Raw genomic sequence first — 15,904 nt, 5'->3', positions numbered from 1 at the left:
TATATTATTATCCTTATCCTATATGATGCTATTATTACATTATCCAAGCATGTTTTTATGTATAATTTTTGTCATGTCTAATCAAATGTGTTGATTGTAAATATTTTATTTCATATGGTTCTGTCTCTAAATGTTATATTTTTTTCTAATTTGAGTTATAATTTATTAGTTCCAATAATTTTTAGTGACTTCCTCAGAATTTTAGGGCTTCCCTGGTGGCTCAGAGGTTAAAGCATCTGCCTCCAACCCAGGAGACCCGGGTTCGATCCCTGGGTCAGGAAGATCCCCTGGAGAAGGAAATGGTAACCCACTCCAGTATTCTTGCCTGGAGAATCCCATGGACGGAGATGCCTGGTAGCCTACAGTCCACGGGATCGCAAAAAGTCGGACACGACTGAACGACTTCACTTCACTTTCACTTTCAGAATTTTATATATACAAGACTATGTAACTTGAGAATTGAGATAGTTTTGTTCCTTCCTTTACAATCTGTATACTTCTTATTCTTTTTCTTGCCTGTGTCTCTTAATATAACCTTCAGTAAAATGTTGATTAAGAATGGTAAGAACACCCATTCTTGTCTTACTTCTGATCTTAGGGGGAAAGCTTTCAACCTTTCACCATTAAGTATGATGTTAGCTATGGATTTTCATATGGATTTTGAAGAAGTTTCTTCCTATTCCTATTTATATGAAAGGGTGCTGGGTTGAGTCACATTCTTTTTATGTGTCTATTGAAATGAACATGTATTTTAATTCCTTTTTTCTATTAACAGCCCATCAATATAATATTACATTGGTTGATTTTCATGTTGAAGCACCATGGATCATGGTGTATAATTCTCTTTTATGTATTTCTGGAATCAGTTGCTAGCATTATGTTGAGGATTTTTTTCAATTATTGATATATTTACAAAGGATATTGGTTTACTGCTGCTGCTAAGTTGCTTCAGTCGTGTCCGACTCTGTGCGACCCCACAGACGGCAGCCCACCAGGTTCCCCTGTCCCTGGGATTCTCCAGGCAAGAACACTGGAGTGGGTTGCCATTTCCCCCTCCAATGCATGAAAGTGAAAAGTGAAAGTGAATTCACTCAGTAGCGTCCGACTCCTAGCGACCCCATGGACTGCAGCCTACCAGGCTCCTCTGTCCATGGGATTTGCCAGGCAAGAGTACTGGAGTGGGGTGCCATTGCCTCCTCCCATATTGGTTTACAGTTTTCATTTTTTATTATGTTGATATCTTCAGTTTTAGTATCAGTGTAATACTGCCTTCACGGAGTGAGTTATGAAGTATTCCCTCCTTTTCCATTTTTTCCTGAAAATAGGCCATCAACTTTTAATATAATTACTGAAATGGTTAGATTTGTCTACCATTTTATCATTTTTTTCTGTCTTCTCTGTTTTCTAACTCAGCTATCGCCACCTCTCCCCCACCTCCTTTCCTATCTTCTTTTAGATTACTTGAACATCACTTTAGTACTCAGTTTACATTTGCCTACTAAATTTTTTACTATATAGCTTTATATTATTTTTCATGGTTGTTTTAGTGATTGTAATATACATACCTAACCTTTCATAATCTACTATGGTTAGTTTTGAACCACTTCATATCAAATGTGGAAAAGTTGCATCCATATAACTCTCTCTTGTGGTCCTTTATATTATGTATATCATATGTACAACTTGTACATACATTGAAAATCCCAGGCCAGAGTGTTATACTTTTTACTTTCAACATCTTAACAGAAAATATAATCTTTTTTACTTGTCCAGATATTTATCATTTCTATTGTTCCTTATTTCTAAAGATTTATGTTTTCCTGGGGTGTTATTTCCTTTCAACTTGAACAATCAGAATCTACTTTATCATGTCTTGTAGAATATGTCCGCTGATGATGAATTTTATTAGTTTTTGTTCATCTGAGAATGTCTTCATTTTTCCTTTATTTTTGAAGGAAAATGATACATTTCTGCTGAATGGAGCATTCTGAGTTGACAGTTCTTTCAACAGTTTAAAGATGTTGTTCCACTGTCTTCTGTCCTTTATTACTTCTGATGAGAAATTCATAATTATTCAAATCACTGTTCCATGGTATGTCAGAGTTTTTTCTCTAGCTGCTTTCAAGATTTGTCTTTATGGTTTGTGCTCAGAAGTTAGGATAGGATCTTTTTTGAAGTTATCTTGTTTGAATAGTCAAGAACTGTGAAGGATCTAAGATTTTACCTTTCCTGTTAGCTAACATGTTAGTCTGATATAATTTTGTGGATGCTGGTAGAAGACATGATACCCCTGGGAAAGAGGCAAAAGATTTTAATACCTATGACACTGCAGACAGCATGAAGTTCATGTTCATGAAATTTTTTGCCTCCTAGGTCCTATCTTAGGGTACAGGGCAGCCCAGGAGGATGCTGTGCATGCAGAGGTGAATCACAACTGAGGAAACCCCAATCTTTTAAAGGATGCTGAAAAGTGACGTTACCATTATCATAATGGTCGTGAAACAAATTTATCCTCTGCCTCAGAGGGAAGCACTGTCTCTGTCATTCAAGATTATTTGCTATACAAGCATGCTTGAAAAAGATAGTCCAAAACAAAAGCTGATACAAAGTATGCAGAACTGCCATAAGGAATTGTCTTCCAATAGGACCATGCTGAACTTCTTGGATATGTTAATGTTCATTTTTAATCATAATTTACCAAGTTTTTGGCTGTTCTTCAGATACTCAGTCCCGTTGTGTACATTAGACCTTTTGATGAAGTCCCACAGGCCTCTGATGTTCCCTATATTTTTCCTTTAGAAGCTATTCATTTTATAAATGGAAGTTTGCCCGGCTTTACCCATTTTCCCACCAACCTGCCAGCAACCACCAGTCTACTTCCTGTTTCTATGAGTTTGATTTCTTTCAGCTCAACATATGGGTGAGATCACTGTTTGTTTTTTTCTATCTGAGTTACTTAACTAGCGAAGTGCCCTCAAGATGCATCTATGTTGCTATAAATGGTAGAATTTTTCTTCCTTTTAATGCCTGAATAATATCCCATTGTATGTGTGTGTATCACGTATTTTCATCCATTCACCTATTGGCAGACACTTAGGTTATCTCTGTATCCTGGCTATTATAGATAATGCTGCGATGAACATGTGGGTGCAGATATCTATTTGAGCTTGTGACTTTATTTCTTTAGATATGAACTTATAAATGGAATTGTCGGATCATATAGTAGTTCTATTTTTAATTTTTGAGGAAACTCCATACTGTTTTTCATAGTGGCTTCACCAGTTTACGTTCCCACCAGCAATGTACCAGGCTTCCCTTTTCTCCATGTCCTCATGAATACTTCTTACCTCTTGTCTCTTTGATAACAGCTATTTTAATAGATATGAGGTGATAGTTTATTGTGGATTTTTTTGAATTTTTTTTTCCCTTTAAGATATTTAATTTATTTTTGAAAACAGCATTCTAAGCAATTTTTGGCATTTGTAAGATATTACAGAAATCACCATAATATTATATTTTCACATATATGGATTACTACAATGAAATGAAGACTACAAAAAATAGATCTAAATATGAAAAAAAAAATGATTCTGTTGGAAACCAGAAAGGCAATATATATTAATACAAAACATCTTAAATCATTCTCTTTATATGCTTATTCTTGAGTTCCTGGGAACCCAGAAAGGAGAAAAAAAATGTATTATCCAAGCTAAACAGGGCTCACTCATAATCTACAATTTAAATTAAAATTTGAGATAAAAAGTCAATTCTGTGTCTAATTGGCATATACCCTAAAGAAGAAAGGGATTATCCAAAGATTCAGATGCTCCCTCTCCCAAGAATCTGCCTGCAAAGCTACCTTGAACTTTAATGATAATGACAAGATTGAAATTTTATCATGTTTTATTATCTTCCTGAAAAACAGGTAAGGATGAGGGTAGAGAAAGAAAAAGAATTGCTCATTAATTACTCTCTTTTAACTCTTGATTCATCCAGACTTTCCAAACTGGAAACTCTTGATATCTTACCCTGAGCTTTGCTATTTATCAATCTATAGATTAGAGAAGGAAAATTAAAAAGTAAAACAGCCACATGTGTTCTGATCTACTCTGCAAGGACTCTGAAAATATGCTTTAAATAAACAGGCATGGAATATTTTTCTTTCTCTTCTCCCTGGAAGAGGAGAGCAGGGGGCAGAAGTTTCCACTGTCCTTTCTTCTAAGCACATTCTTTTAAAGAAAGGGGGCTGCTCACAAACTCAGTTCCAAATTGTCTTCTTACGATGAGAAGCTGTATGAATCATTGAACTGAAGACCTGGGCAAGACCCCAGCTGCTTACAATCAGTAACTCTTACAGTTGAGATAAAAAGAAAATTGACACAGAGAAAACTTAGAAGCACGTTTAACCTTTAAAATTTTTTTTTAAATTTTATTTTATTTTTAAACTTTACATAATTGTATTAGTTTTGCCAAATATCAAAATGAATCCGCCACAGGTATACATGTTATTGCTATATAGTTGATGTACAATATTATATAAGTTATAGGTGTATAGTGTAGTGATTCACAACTTTTAAAGTTTATACTCCATTTATAGTTATTATAAAATGTTGGTTATATACCCAGTGTTGTACGATATATCCTTGTAGCTTATTTTATACATAATAGTGTGTACCTCTTAATCCTCTCCCCCTATATTGCCCTTCCCCACTTCCCTCTCCCTGCTGGTAACCACTAGTTTCTTCCCTATGTCTGTGAGTCTGTTTCTTTTTCATTATATTAACTAGTTTATCATAATTTTAAAGACATTTTGCATTTATTTTCAAAAATTTAAGCATGCCACATGGCTTGCAGGATCTTATTCCCCAACTAGAGATCAAACCCAGGCCCTGGCAGTGAGATCTCTGAGACCTGACCACAAGACCACCAGGGAATTTCTCTTATATTTTTTAGATTCCACACGTAAGTGATATCATGTTTGTATGTGTCTTTCTCTGTCCCACTTCTTTGACTTAGCATAATGCCATCCAAGTCCATCCATATTGCTTCAAATGGCAAAGTTTCATTCTTTTTTTATGGCCAGGCATGCACGCTAAGTTGCTTCAGTCGTGTCTGACTCTTTGCGACCCTGTGGACTGTAGCCCGCCAGGCTCCTCTGTCCATGGGATTCTCTAGGCAAGACTACTGCAGTGGGTTGCCATTTCCTTCTCCAGGGGATCTTCCCAACCCATGGATCGAACCCACATCTCTATTATCTCCTGCATTGGCAGGCGGGTTCTTTACCACTAGCGCCACCTGAGAAGCCCTTTTTATAGCCAAGTGGCATTGTATTGTGCATGTACATCCATCTATCTATCTTTTTACCTTGTCTTCTTTATCTGTTCATCTGTTGATGGACACAGGTTGCTTTCATATCTTGGCAATTGTAAACACTGCTTCTTTGAACATTGAGGAGACTGTACATTTTCCAATTAGTGTTTTTGATTTTTTTGGGTGTATACCCAGAAGTAGAGTTGCTAGGTCATATGGTAGTTCTATTTTTAGTTATTTTGAGAATTCTTCATACTGTTTTCCATAGTGGCTATACTGACTGAGAGTTCCCTTTTCTCTGCCTCCCTGCCAATGCTTGTTATTTATGTTCTTTTTGAATATATCCATCCTGATAGACGTGAGGCGATAGCTCATTGTGGTTTTGATTTGTATTTCCCTGATGATTAGTGATGTTGAGCACTTTTTCATGCACTTATTGGCCATTTGTATATCTTTGAAAAAATATCCATTTGGGTCCTGTATCCATTTTAAATTGGATTTTTTTTCAGTTACATAGTTCCTTATATCTTTTGCATATTAATCTATTATCAGAGACATGGTTTGAAAATATTTTCTCCTATTCTCCTATAGATTGATTTTAATTTTGTTGATCATTTCTTTTGCTATGCAGAAGTTTTGCAGTTTGTTGTTGTCCCACTCATTTATTTTCGCTTTTGTTGTTTATGTCACTTGGCATCGTTTCCAAAAATTCATTGTTAAGACCAATGTCAAGTAGTTTTTCCCTTATGTTTTCTTCTTTTAATTTCAGTTGTTTTCTCTTTTGATTTATTCTTTGATTCATTGGTTGTTCAGGGATATGTTGTTTGATTTCCATGTTGTTTTCAATTTTCTAGCTTTTCCTTGTTATTGGTTTCTAAATTTATACTATCTCTGTTGGAAAAGATACTTGATATGTTTTTTATCTTCTTGAATTTGTTGAGACTTGTTTTGTGACCTAAAATGTGATCTATTGTAGAAAATTTTCAGTGTTCAGTTGAGAAGAACATATATTCTGGTGAGGTTAGATGGAATGTTTTGTATACATATGTTAGGTTTATTTCATCTATAGTGTTCAAATCTTCTGTTTCCATCAAATCTGATGTTCTGTCTGGTTGATCTATCTGTTGTTGAGTGGGGTGTTAAAGTCCATAACTGTGATTGTATTGCAGTTCATTTCTATTTTTAGTTATGTTAGTATGTGATATATTTATGTGCTCCAATATTGAGTGCATAAATATTTCCAATTATTACAGCTCCTCTATGAATTGACTTTTTATCACTATATAATGATCTTCTCATGTGACCATTTTGAACTTAAAGTCTATTCACTGTGGTACAAATGTAGTTACCCTTGATTTCTTTTGATTACCATTTGCTTAAAATATTTTTCTGTCTCTTTTTTCTCAGCCTATATATGTTCCTTAAAGCTAAAGTGAATCTCTTATAGTCAGCATATGTTTGGATTTTGTTTTTATTTTATTTTTTTATCTATTCATTCATCCTACATCTTCTGAATGGAGAATTTAGCCCATTTATACTTAAATTAAATTATTGATGAGAAAGAACTTACCATTCCCATTTAAAATATTATTTTCTGACTGTTGCAGATCTGTTCATTTTTAAAACTATTTTTCTCTCTTTTCTCTAGATTGCACAATTTCTGTGTTACCTCTAATCTCCTACTGAACCCATCTAGTGAATTTTTAATTTCATGTACTGACTTTTTCAGTTCAAAACTTTTTATTTGGTTATTTTTTAGGGTGTGTATTCCTCTAAGAACTCCTATCCTTTAGTCATTTCAACTGTGTTTTTCTGTAGTTCACAAGGCACAGCTTAAATTCTTTGCCTGATACTTCCAAAACATGGATCATCTTCAGAATGGCATCTGCTTATTGTATCTTCACTTGAGAATTGGTGAAAGCTTCCTCGTTCTCAGCAAGCTGTACACTTTGTGATTTTATTCTGGACAATGAGAATGTTATATTGTGTAGACACTGGAGCTGGTTATACTCCTCTGGGGAATGTTGGAGAACTTGAGTAGATTAAGATGATGTGTTCTATTTTGTTGCTTCTAGTTTATATTTCAGTTTGGTTTTCAAAGCATTTTATAAGCTAGCTTGAATCCATTACACATACAAGTAGCTCAGAGGTTAGTGTGAGACATGGGCAGTGGATCAAATCTCTCTTTATTTCTCTATGCCTTTATTGTGTGGGATGGGTCTGTCCCACACATGCATCAGATCAGATCAGATCAGATCAGTCGCTCAATCGTGTCCAGTTCTTTGCAACCCCATGAATCGCAGCACGCCAGGCCTCCCTGTCCATCACCAACGCCCAGAGTTCACTGAGACTCACGTCCATCGAGTCAGTGATGCCATCCAGCCATCTCATCCTCTGTCATCCCCTTCTCCTCTTGCCCCCAATCCCTCCCAGCATCAGAGTCTTTTCCAATGAATCAACTCTTCGCATGAGGTGGCCAAAGTACTGGAGTTTCAGCTTTAGCATCATTTCTTCCAAAGAACACCCAGGGCTGATCTCCTTTAGAATGGACTGGTTGGATCTTCTTGCAGTCCAAGGGACTCTCAAGAGTCTTCTCCAACACCACAGTTCAAAAGCATCATTTCTTCGGTGCTCAGCCTTCTTCACAGTCCAACTCTCACATCCATACATGACCACAGGAAAAACCATAGCCTTGACTAGACGGACCTTTGTTGGCAAAGTAATGTCTCTGCTTTTGAATATGCTATCTAGGTTGGTCATAACTTTCCTTCCAAGGAGTAAGCGTCTTTTAATTTCATGGCTGCAGTCACCATCTGCAGTGATTTTGGAGCCCAGAAAAATAAAGTCTGACACTGTTTCCACTGTTTCCCCATCTATTTCCCATGAAGTGATGGGACCAGATACCATGATCTTCGTTTTCTGAATGTTGAGCCTTAAGCCAACTTTTTCACTCTCCACTTTCACTTTCAACAAGAGGCTTTTGAGTTCCTCTTCACTTTCTGCCATAAGGGTGGTGTCATCTGCATATCTGAGGTTATTGATATTTCTCCCAGCAATCTTGATTCCAGCTTGTGTTTCTTCCAGTCCAGCATTTCTGATGTACTCTGCATAGAAGTTAAATAAACAGGGTGACAATATACGTTGTTCCATGTCCAGTTCTAACTGTTGCTTCCTGACCTGCATACAAATTTCTCAAGAGGCAGATCAGGTGTTCTGGTATTCCCATCTCTTTCAGAATTTTCCACAGTTTATTGTGATCCACACAGTCAAGGGCTTTGGCATAGTTAATAAAGCTTAGTTAATAGATGCTTTTCTGGAACTCTCTTGCTTTTTCCATGATCCAGTGGATGTTGGCAATTTGATCTCTGGGTCGTCTGCCTTTTCTAAAATCAGCTTGAACATCAGGAAGTTCACGGTTCATGTATTGCTGAAGCCTGGCTTGGAGAATTTTGAGCATTACTTTACTAGCGTGTGAGATGAGTGCAATTGTGCGGTAGTTTGAGCATTCTTTGGCATCGCCTTTCTTTGGGATTGGAATGAAAACTGACCTTTTCCAGTCCTGTGGCCACTGCTGAGTTTTCCAAATTCGCTGGCATATTGAGTGCAACACTTTCACAGCATCATCTTTCAGGATTTGGAATAACTCAACTGGAATTCTATCACCTCCACTAGCTTTGTTCGTAGTGATGCTTTCTAAGGCCCACTTGACTTCACATTCCAGGATGTCTGGCTCTAGGTGAGTGATCACACCATCGTGATTATCTGGCTCATGAAGATCTTTTTTGTACAGTTCTTCTGTGCATTCTTGCCATCTCTTGATGATAGATAAGCCTGAAACTTGTGTAAGTTCACAGATTTATGGAAACTCCCTGTCTAGCCATCAGTGTGCTGGGATTTCTTTATACTCTCCAGCGCATAGACTCTACTGTTCCTTATTTCTCTGATCAGTAAAAAGGAGGTTCCCCTGTGGCTGCTAAGTGACTTTATGATTGGTAAAGCCACTGGTAAATTACTTTATGATTGGGGCTCATCCTCAAAGGCAAGGCTGTGAGGAAAAAAAGGAAACATCCCTCACTTTCTTTTCTATATTTTGGTCCCCTCTGCAATCTGCCTTCTTTGGTTTACTTTTCAGAAGCCTCAGAAGTTGACTGTAGAGCTCTCAAGTAATTTACAACAAAGTGGGTTTTTTTTTTTGCTTTTCTGTGATTAACTAGAGGAATGGGGCTGTGAAGTGTTTATGTCCAGTGCTGATTCCAGGACCACTGCTGTCCTTAATTTTTTTAATGAAGATAATAATTTAAGGCATGTCCTGAGAAGAAAATTTAGGGTTCAGTCATAGAAAAACAGATGACACCACCCTTATGGCAGAAAGTGAAGAGGAACTCAAAAGCCTCTTGTTGAAAGTGAAAGTGGAGAGTGAAAAAGTTGGCTTAAGGCTCAACATTCAGAAAACGAAGATCATGGCATCTGGTCCCATCACTTCATGGGAAATAGATGGGGAAACAGTGGAAACAGTGTCAGACTTTATTTTTCTGGGCTCCAAAATCACTGCAGATGGTGACTGCAGCCATGAAATTAAAAGACGCTTACTCCTTGGAAGGAAAGTTATGACCAACCTAGATAGCATATTCAAAAGCAGAGACATTACTTTGCCAACAAAGGTCCGTCTAGTCAAGGCTATGGTTTTTCCTGTGGTCATATATGGATGTGAGAGTTGGACTGTAAAGAAGGCTGAGCACCGAAGAAATGATGCTTTTGAACTGTGGTGTTGGAGAAGACTCTTGAGAGTCCCTTGGACTGCAAGAAGATCCAACCAGTCCATTCTAAAGGAGATCAGCCCTGGGTGTTCTTTGGAAGAAATGATGCTAAAGCTGAAACTCCAGTACTTTGGCCACCTCATGCGAAGAGTTGATTCATTGGAAAAGACTCTGATGCTGGGAGGGATTGGGGGCAAGAGGAGAAGGGGATGACAGAGGATGAGATGGCTGGATGGCATCACTGACTCGATGGACGTGAGTCTGAGTGAACTCCGGGAGTTGGTGATGGACAGGGAGGCCTGGTGTGTTGCGATTCATGGGGTCGCAAAGAGTCAGACACGACTGAGCGACTGATCTAATCTGATCTGATACGTTCTTTGCTTTTCTTTTCTGATTTCTTCTTGCCTTATTCTGAGGCTTCTTTCCCAAGAGACACAGTTCTCTCACGTCTATTCCTGACTTTCTTGTGCCTCCTGTTTAAAAGCTTACCCAGGCCAGTACTCATTTCTTTCGTAGTATTTTCCAGCCGTGTTAAGAATTCCATTTTCTCAACAGCCTACCTGAACTTAGTTATCAGTTGTAACACACTTGATAAACTAATTCTCTTTAAGGTGCTATTGTCTGATAATGGTTATCTCTCTAGCCAGTATTCCACAATCCCCTTATAAGTGTCTTTTTGGAAGGGGACTTTATATTAAATTTAAAGTCTCATCTCTAATAGTAGAATTTTAAGCCTTGATAGTAGGTGTTTATAAGGATACTTTTATAAGGGTTGATTAGCAGGAATTCTCAAATAAGTTTGAAAAATTTTACCCAAATATGAAAGTGATCAAGCTTAGTTATTTATATGTATAGTTTTATTATTTATTTTATAAGAAAGGCCTGCATGATAATTTAAAAAATTGTATTAGCAATAAAAGTAAAGTATATTTTAGTAATAGTTTGAAAATTTTACTCTAATTTTTGTATTCAGCAATAAAAAATAGAAAAATCTCTCAGGAATATCCAGGGTTATTTTTTGTTATTACTTTCATTACGACCTTTAAGATATCATTAAATACTTCTACTAAATGAAAGGAAAATGGTAAATATAATAAGCTATGAATAATAAAGGCTTAAATATAAGTAAAATCTTCTAAAATTCACATGGCATATTTTTATATACTTACCCTTCAGGTCATTCACACCTACCTGAGTGAAATTAGAGAATATGAGTCTAAATTTATAGATCTTCTTCATATTACAATGTATAAAAACATTGACCAATAGCATAGCATTTGGGCAATTTAATAAATAGTCTTTAAAGTTTAGGTCAAGCATAATCCTTTCTCCAAAATTCCCTTATTCCTCCCCAAAGAAGCAAATATTTCACTCTGTATATATCTAAAAATATTTTTCATATTGTATTCTTATTGATTGTTCAGTTGACAGTCTCCTTCACTGGACTATGGGCTTCTTCAAATCAGAAACTATCTTATTCAACCTTTGCTTCTTTAGAGTCATAGTAATCCTTATTTAATGTCTACAAAAAGGGAGATGAAAAGTAAAGAAGGAAAAAAGAAAAGAAAGAACAGATGGATAGCACCCTGATTCTTACGGTCCATGTAGGGCTGGGCGTGAGACAGCCATGTGTCAGAAACTTGGGTGAATGATGATGAAGTGTAAAATTGGAAATTCAGAGTCCTAAGTTCCTGTTATGTGGGTAAGAGGAAGTCAGTGCATTAGTGCTTATTCAGTATTAGAACATAAAGGATTAAGTAAATCAACAAGAGAGGCAAGGCAGGCAAGGAGAGAAACTGCTGTGGCATGGATTACCAACCAGATTGAGGTCAGGTGGTCAGAGCTCAAGGGTTAGCCACATACACACCACAGGGAACTATAAACGTAAAGGAAGTCTGATTTCAAGGTTGTATTTGATGCAGTGGTTGAGGAAAACGAGAAGCAGCTATAGACATCTCTTTTCTGGCACTTTTTGAAAAAAACAATCATTGAGATTTCATTTTTACCCTTAGTCTTGGGCTATTTTAAAGACTCTCTAGGAACACACAACTGCTTGAAACTGCAGAGCATTATCAAGTGTTAAGTGTATGCACACAACCATGGGAGATGTTAACTTCTATGCTCAGGATAAGGTCAACATACAACGAATCTGTTTTAGGCAAAAAACAATATGCCCTGTGTGTGTGTGCGTGTGCGCACACGTGTGTGCGTGACTTCAGCTGGGCTGAAATAATGTGTTTCAAACTTGGCCTGGCAGGAATCCATGTTGTGAAAAAGTCAAATAATATTGGGGGAAAATTCAGCAAACACTTGAAGATCAGTTAAGGTTTAGAGGTTAGGGTAGGTGAAGCATTTTGCTCTTGTACTTTTACACTTTTCCCTTTTATCTATCAAGATACTGGGCTACCACATGATGAACAGAAATTCGTTAGCTCCATTTGAGGAACTAGCCATTCAATTAATTTAGTTGAATAGATATTTTTAAATACCTTCTATGTGTCCAGCATCGTGCTGAATATTGTGCAAAATAAAAGATAGTTCTTGGCAATATCTTGCCTTTGAAAATATATTGAGGGGAGATGTCAGTGAAGCAGTATGAAAAGATAGAGGAAACTTACAACAAGGATCTTAAATGAATTTAACAAAAAGCCGTCAAAAGCACTGACTTCTTGCTTTCTCAGATTCTACCAATGATTGGATAAGTAAGGGATGATGTGGATGACCATTGGATTGGGTTTTGAATATAGACCTCTGCTTAGATTTTTTTCTTTTTTTTTCCTGTTCTTGAAATTCTTTTCTTTCTCTTGGGTTCCAGGGCACTTGTGGGGTACTGGTATCATTCTTATGGCTTTTGTGCTCTGGCTGTGGCTACCCAAGTCCTTGGATTCCGGGAAGTCCTAGAAGGGTCTGGACCGTCTAACCTCTCTTAGGTAATAGGAGAGGAACAGAGTGGTGTAAGCAGGAGGTGGGTGCTTACAGCTGAAACAGGCACAGGAAGGAGGTAAATATTTTCAGCTTGTACAGGACTGTTATAATTGACTCTGTTTTTCTTGAGGTTGAGAAGAAATTTTTTTCTAATTTAATGAGAGCTCTTATGGCCAACCCTAGATGGTCTTGTTTTTTCTTTTTAATTTTTTTGTGACTCCAGCTGTTTGGTGTTTCAATTTCACAGTAAGTGCTGTCAAATAACTTAGAATACATTCTTCAGGGATGCTGTAGGACACATTCGATTGCAAGGAACAAAACCCACTCAAGTTAGCTTAGTGAAAGGATTTTTATTTAATATAAGAAACACGAAAACAAGCCAGGCTTGTGAGAATGGAGTTGGAAACTGGAAAGCTGTTAGGAATGGAGACAGCTACTCTCTCTTTCTCTCTCTGGGTTTCCGGTTTTTGGTTTCTCGGTATGTTTGCAGTATTTTCTTATTTATCTGTACAATTTAGCTTTCTATGACCTAAAAATTAGTGCACACTTGGTCAGAAGAGGTCACTCTGGCCCCATCTCTGCATGATATTTCAGGTAAGATCCCACTTATCTAACTCTAGCTCTATTATATAGGTCTTAGTTCAAGGTCTCAGGGAATAGACCTTGGAGATTAGTGCTCATGTGTTGCTCAATCACCTGTGGCCATAGGAGGAGGATCTTCTGGTAAAAATATGGCCACCTAGACCCACCTAGACTCCTGAAGTTGATGCTGTGCTCTAATGTATAAGTTGACATGGATTGGGCAGGAATCCCAAAACTGCCTGCTGCTGCTAAGCTGCTAAGTCACTTCAGTAGTGTCTGACTCTGTGCGACCCCATGACGGCAGCCCACCAGGCTCCCCTGTCCCTGGGATTCTCCAGGCAAGAACACTGGAGTGGGTTGCCATTTCCTTCTCCAATGCATGAAAGGGAAAAGTGAAAGTGAAGTCGCTCAGTTGTGTCCAACTCTTAGCGACCCCTTGGACTGCAGCCTACCAGGCTCCTCCGTCCATGGCATTTTCCAGGCAAGAGTACTGGAGTGGGGTGCCATCGCCTTCTCCTCAGAACTGCCTACAGAAGTGCATTTGAATGACGTTTACCCATGCAGCACTCCTTCTTGCCAAAATCAAATCACTTTTCTAGTTCTTTCTGCAATAGGATGACTCACTGTTATCTGGAATCAAAGAGTTTGAGAGCTCACGGGCCTCAAAGAACTAACCACCAAGTTACAAAGTTGTCATTTATGTTTCCCTAAAGAAATCTTTACAGAAATGGATCCTCATGTGTTCAGGTGGCCTGACTAAATATCTTGGAGTCTTCTCTGCTCTTGATAATTAGGACACCTGGCCACACACAGTACAGATGAATAAGCTTTGGATATCTATTTATAAAAAGAAAAGAGAATAATAATATGGATACATTGACATGGGAAAGAGATATCAGTGGGGAAGTTTCCCTCTTCTGATTTTTTTCACTATAAATTGGTTTAAAGAAACTCAATTGTTTGGATTAAAATCTATCTAGGAAATTAGTGAATTGTTTGATTTAATTAATTCATTGAACATTTCCTCTTTTTATGCTATGCGCTAGATACCTGTTACATCATGTGGCAATCATGATGATGTTTCTTGATTTGTATAATTGTTGGCCTCTTTATATGCAGTTGAAAGTGAAAGTGAAAGTTGCTCGGTTGTGTCTGACTCTTTGCAACCCCATGGACTCTACAGTCCATGGAATTCTCTAGGCCAGAATGTTGGAGTGGGTAGCCTTCCCCTTCTCCAGGGAATCTTCCCAATCTAGGGATCGAACCTAGGCCTCCCACATTGCAGGTGGATTCTTTACCAACTGCATTATCAGGGCTACATAATTTGTGGGGCCCAGTACAAAATGAAATTGCAGGACACCTTGTTCAAAAATGAAGAATTTCAAGATGGTGAGAGCAGAGCATTGGATCACATGCAGAGCTCAACCTGTGTATCTGTGAAGTCTGCCCTGAGTATGGGCAGTTGTCTTTTCACTTTCTCATGAGGAAAATAGAGGGTACTCTATTTTATTCCTATAGAACAGATACATAAGGTAGACCAGATAATTCTGGTCCTTCCTCACACTGTCATTGTGCCTAAAGAAAAAGCTCACAGGGTGCACGTTTTTTAAAGAATAAAACTCATTACTTCTAATTATGACATGTCACACTTTAGGTACGATGTTGGATATCTGTAGTCATTAGTTCATTATAAAGAGGTGTTCCCATAGAAAACTATAAAACACTGGTGAAAGAAATCAAAGAGGACACTAATAGATGGAGAAATATACCATGTTCATGGATTGGAAGAATCAATATAGTGAAAATGAGTATACTACCCAAAGCAATTTATAGATTCAATGCAATCCCTATCAAGCTACCAACAGTATTCTTCACAGAGCTAGAACAAATAATTTCACAATATGTATGGAAATACAAAAAACCTCGAATAGCCAAAGCGATCTTGAGAAAGAAAAATGGAACTGGAGGAATCAACCTACCTGACTTCAGGCTCTACTACAAAGCCACAGTCATCAAGACAGTATGGTACTGGCACAAAGACAGAAATATAGATCAATGGAACAAAATAGAAAGCCCAGAGATAAATCCACGCACATATGGACACCTTATCTTTGACAAAGGAGGCAAGAATATACAATGGATTAAAGACAATCTCTTTAACAAGTGGTGCTGGGAAATCTGGTCAACCACTTGTAAAAGAATGAAACTAGAACACTTTCTAACACCATATACAAAAATAAACTCAAAATGGATTAAAGATCTCAACGTAAGACCAGAAACTAGAAAACTCCTAGAGGAGAACATAGGCAAAACACTCTCTGACATACATC

At 37.5% G+C, this 15,904-nt stretch overlaps 1 long non-coding RNA gene across 1 annotated transcript in view; it reads left to right on the top strand.

Annotated features, from left to right (window-relative positions):
• Window positions 1–3,434, top strand: part of LOC112448029 (uncharacterized) — a 65,722-nt gene extending 62,288 nt beyond the window's left edge. Inside the window, exon 4 of the long non-coding RNA XR_003036312.2 lies at window positions 2,800–3,434. This is a non-coding gene — a long non-coding RNA (uncharacterized lncRNA). The remainder of the gene's footprint in view (window positions 1–2,799) is intronic.
• The last annotated feature ends 12,470 nt before the right edge of the window (window positions 3,435–15,904 follow it).

This window comes from Bos taurus, chromosome 9 (assembly GCF_002263795.3).
Source record: "Bos taurus isolate L1 Dominette 01449 registration number 42190680 breed Hereford chromosome 9, ARS-UCD2.0, whole genome shotgun sequence".
NCBI lineage: Eukaryota > Metazoa > Chordata > Mammalia > Artiodactyla > Bovidae > Bos > Bos taurus.
Note: the sequence above shows the minus strand (reverse complement) of the source record. Positions and strands in the feature narration are given on the sequence as shown.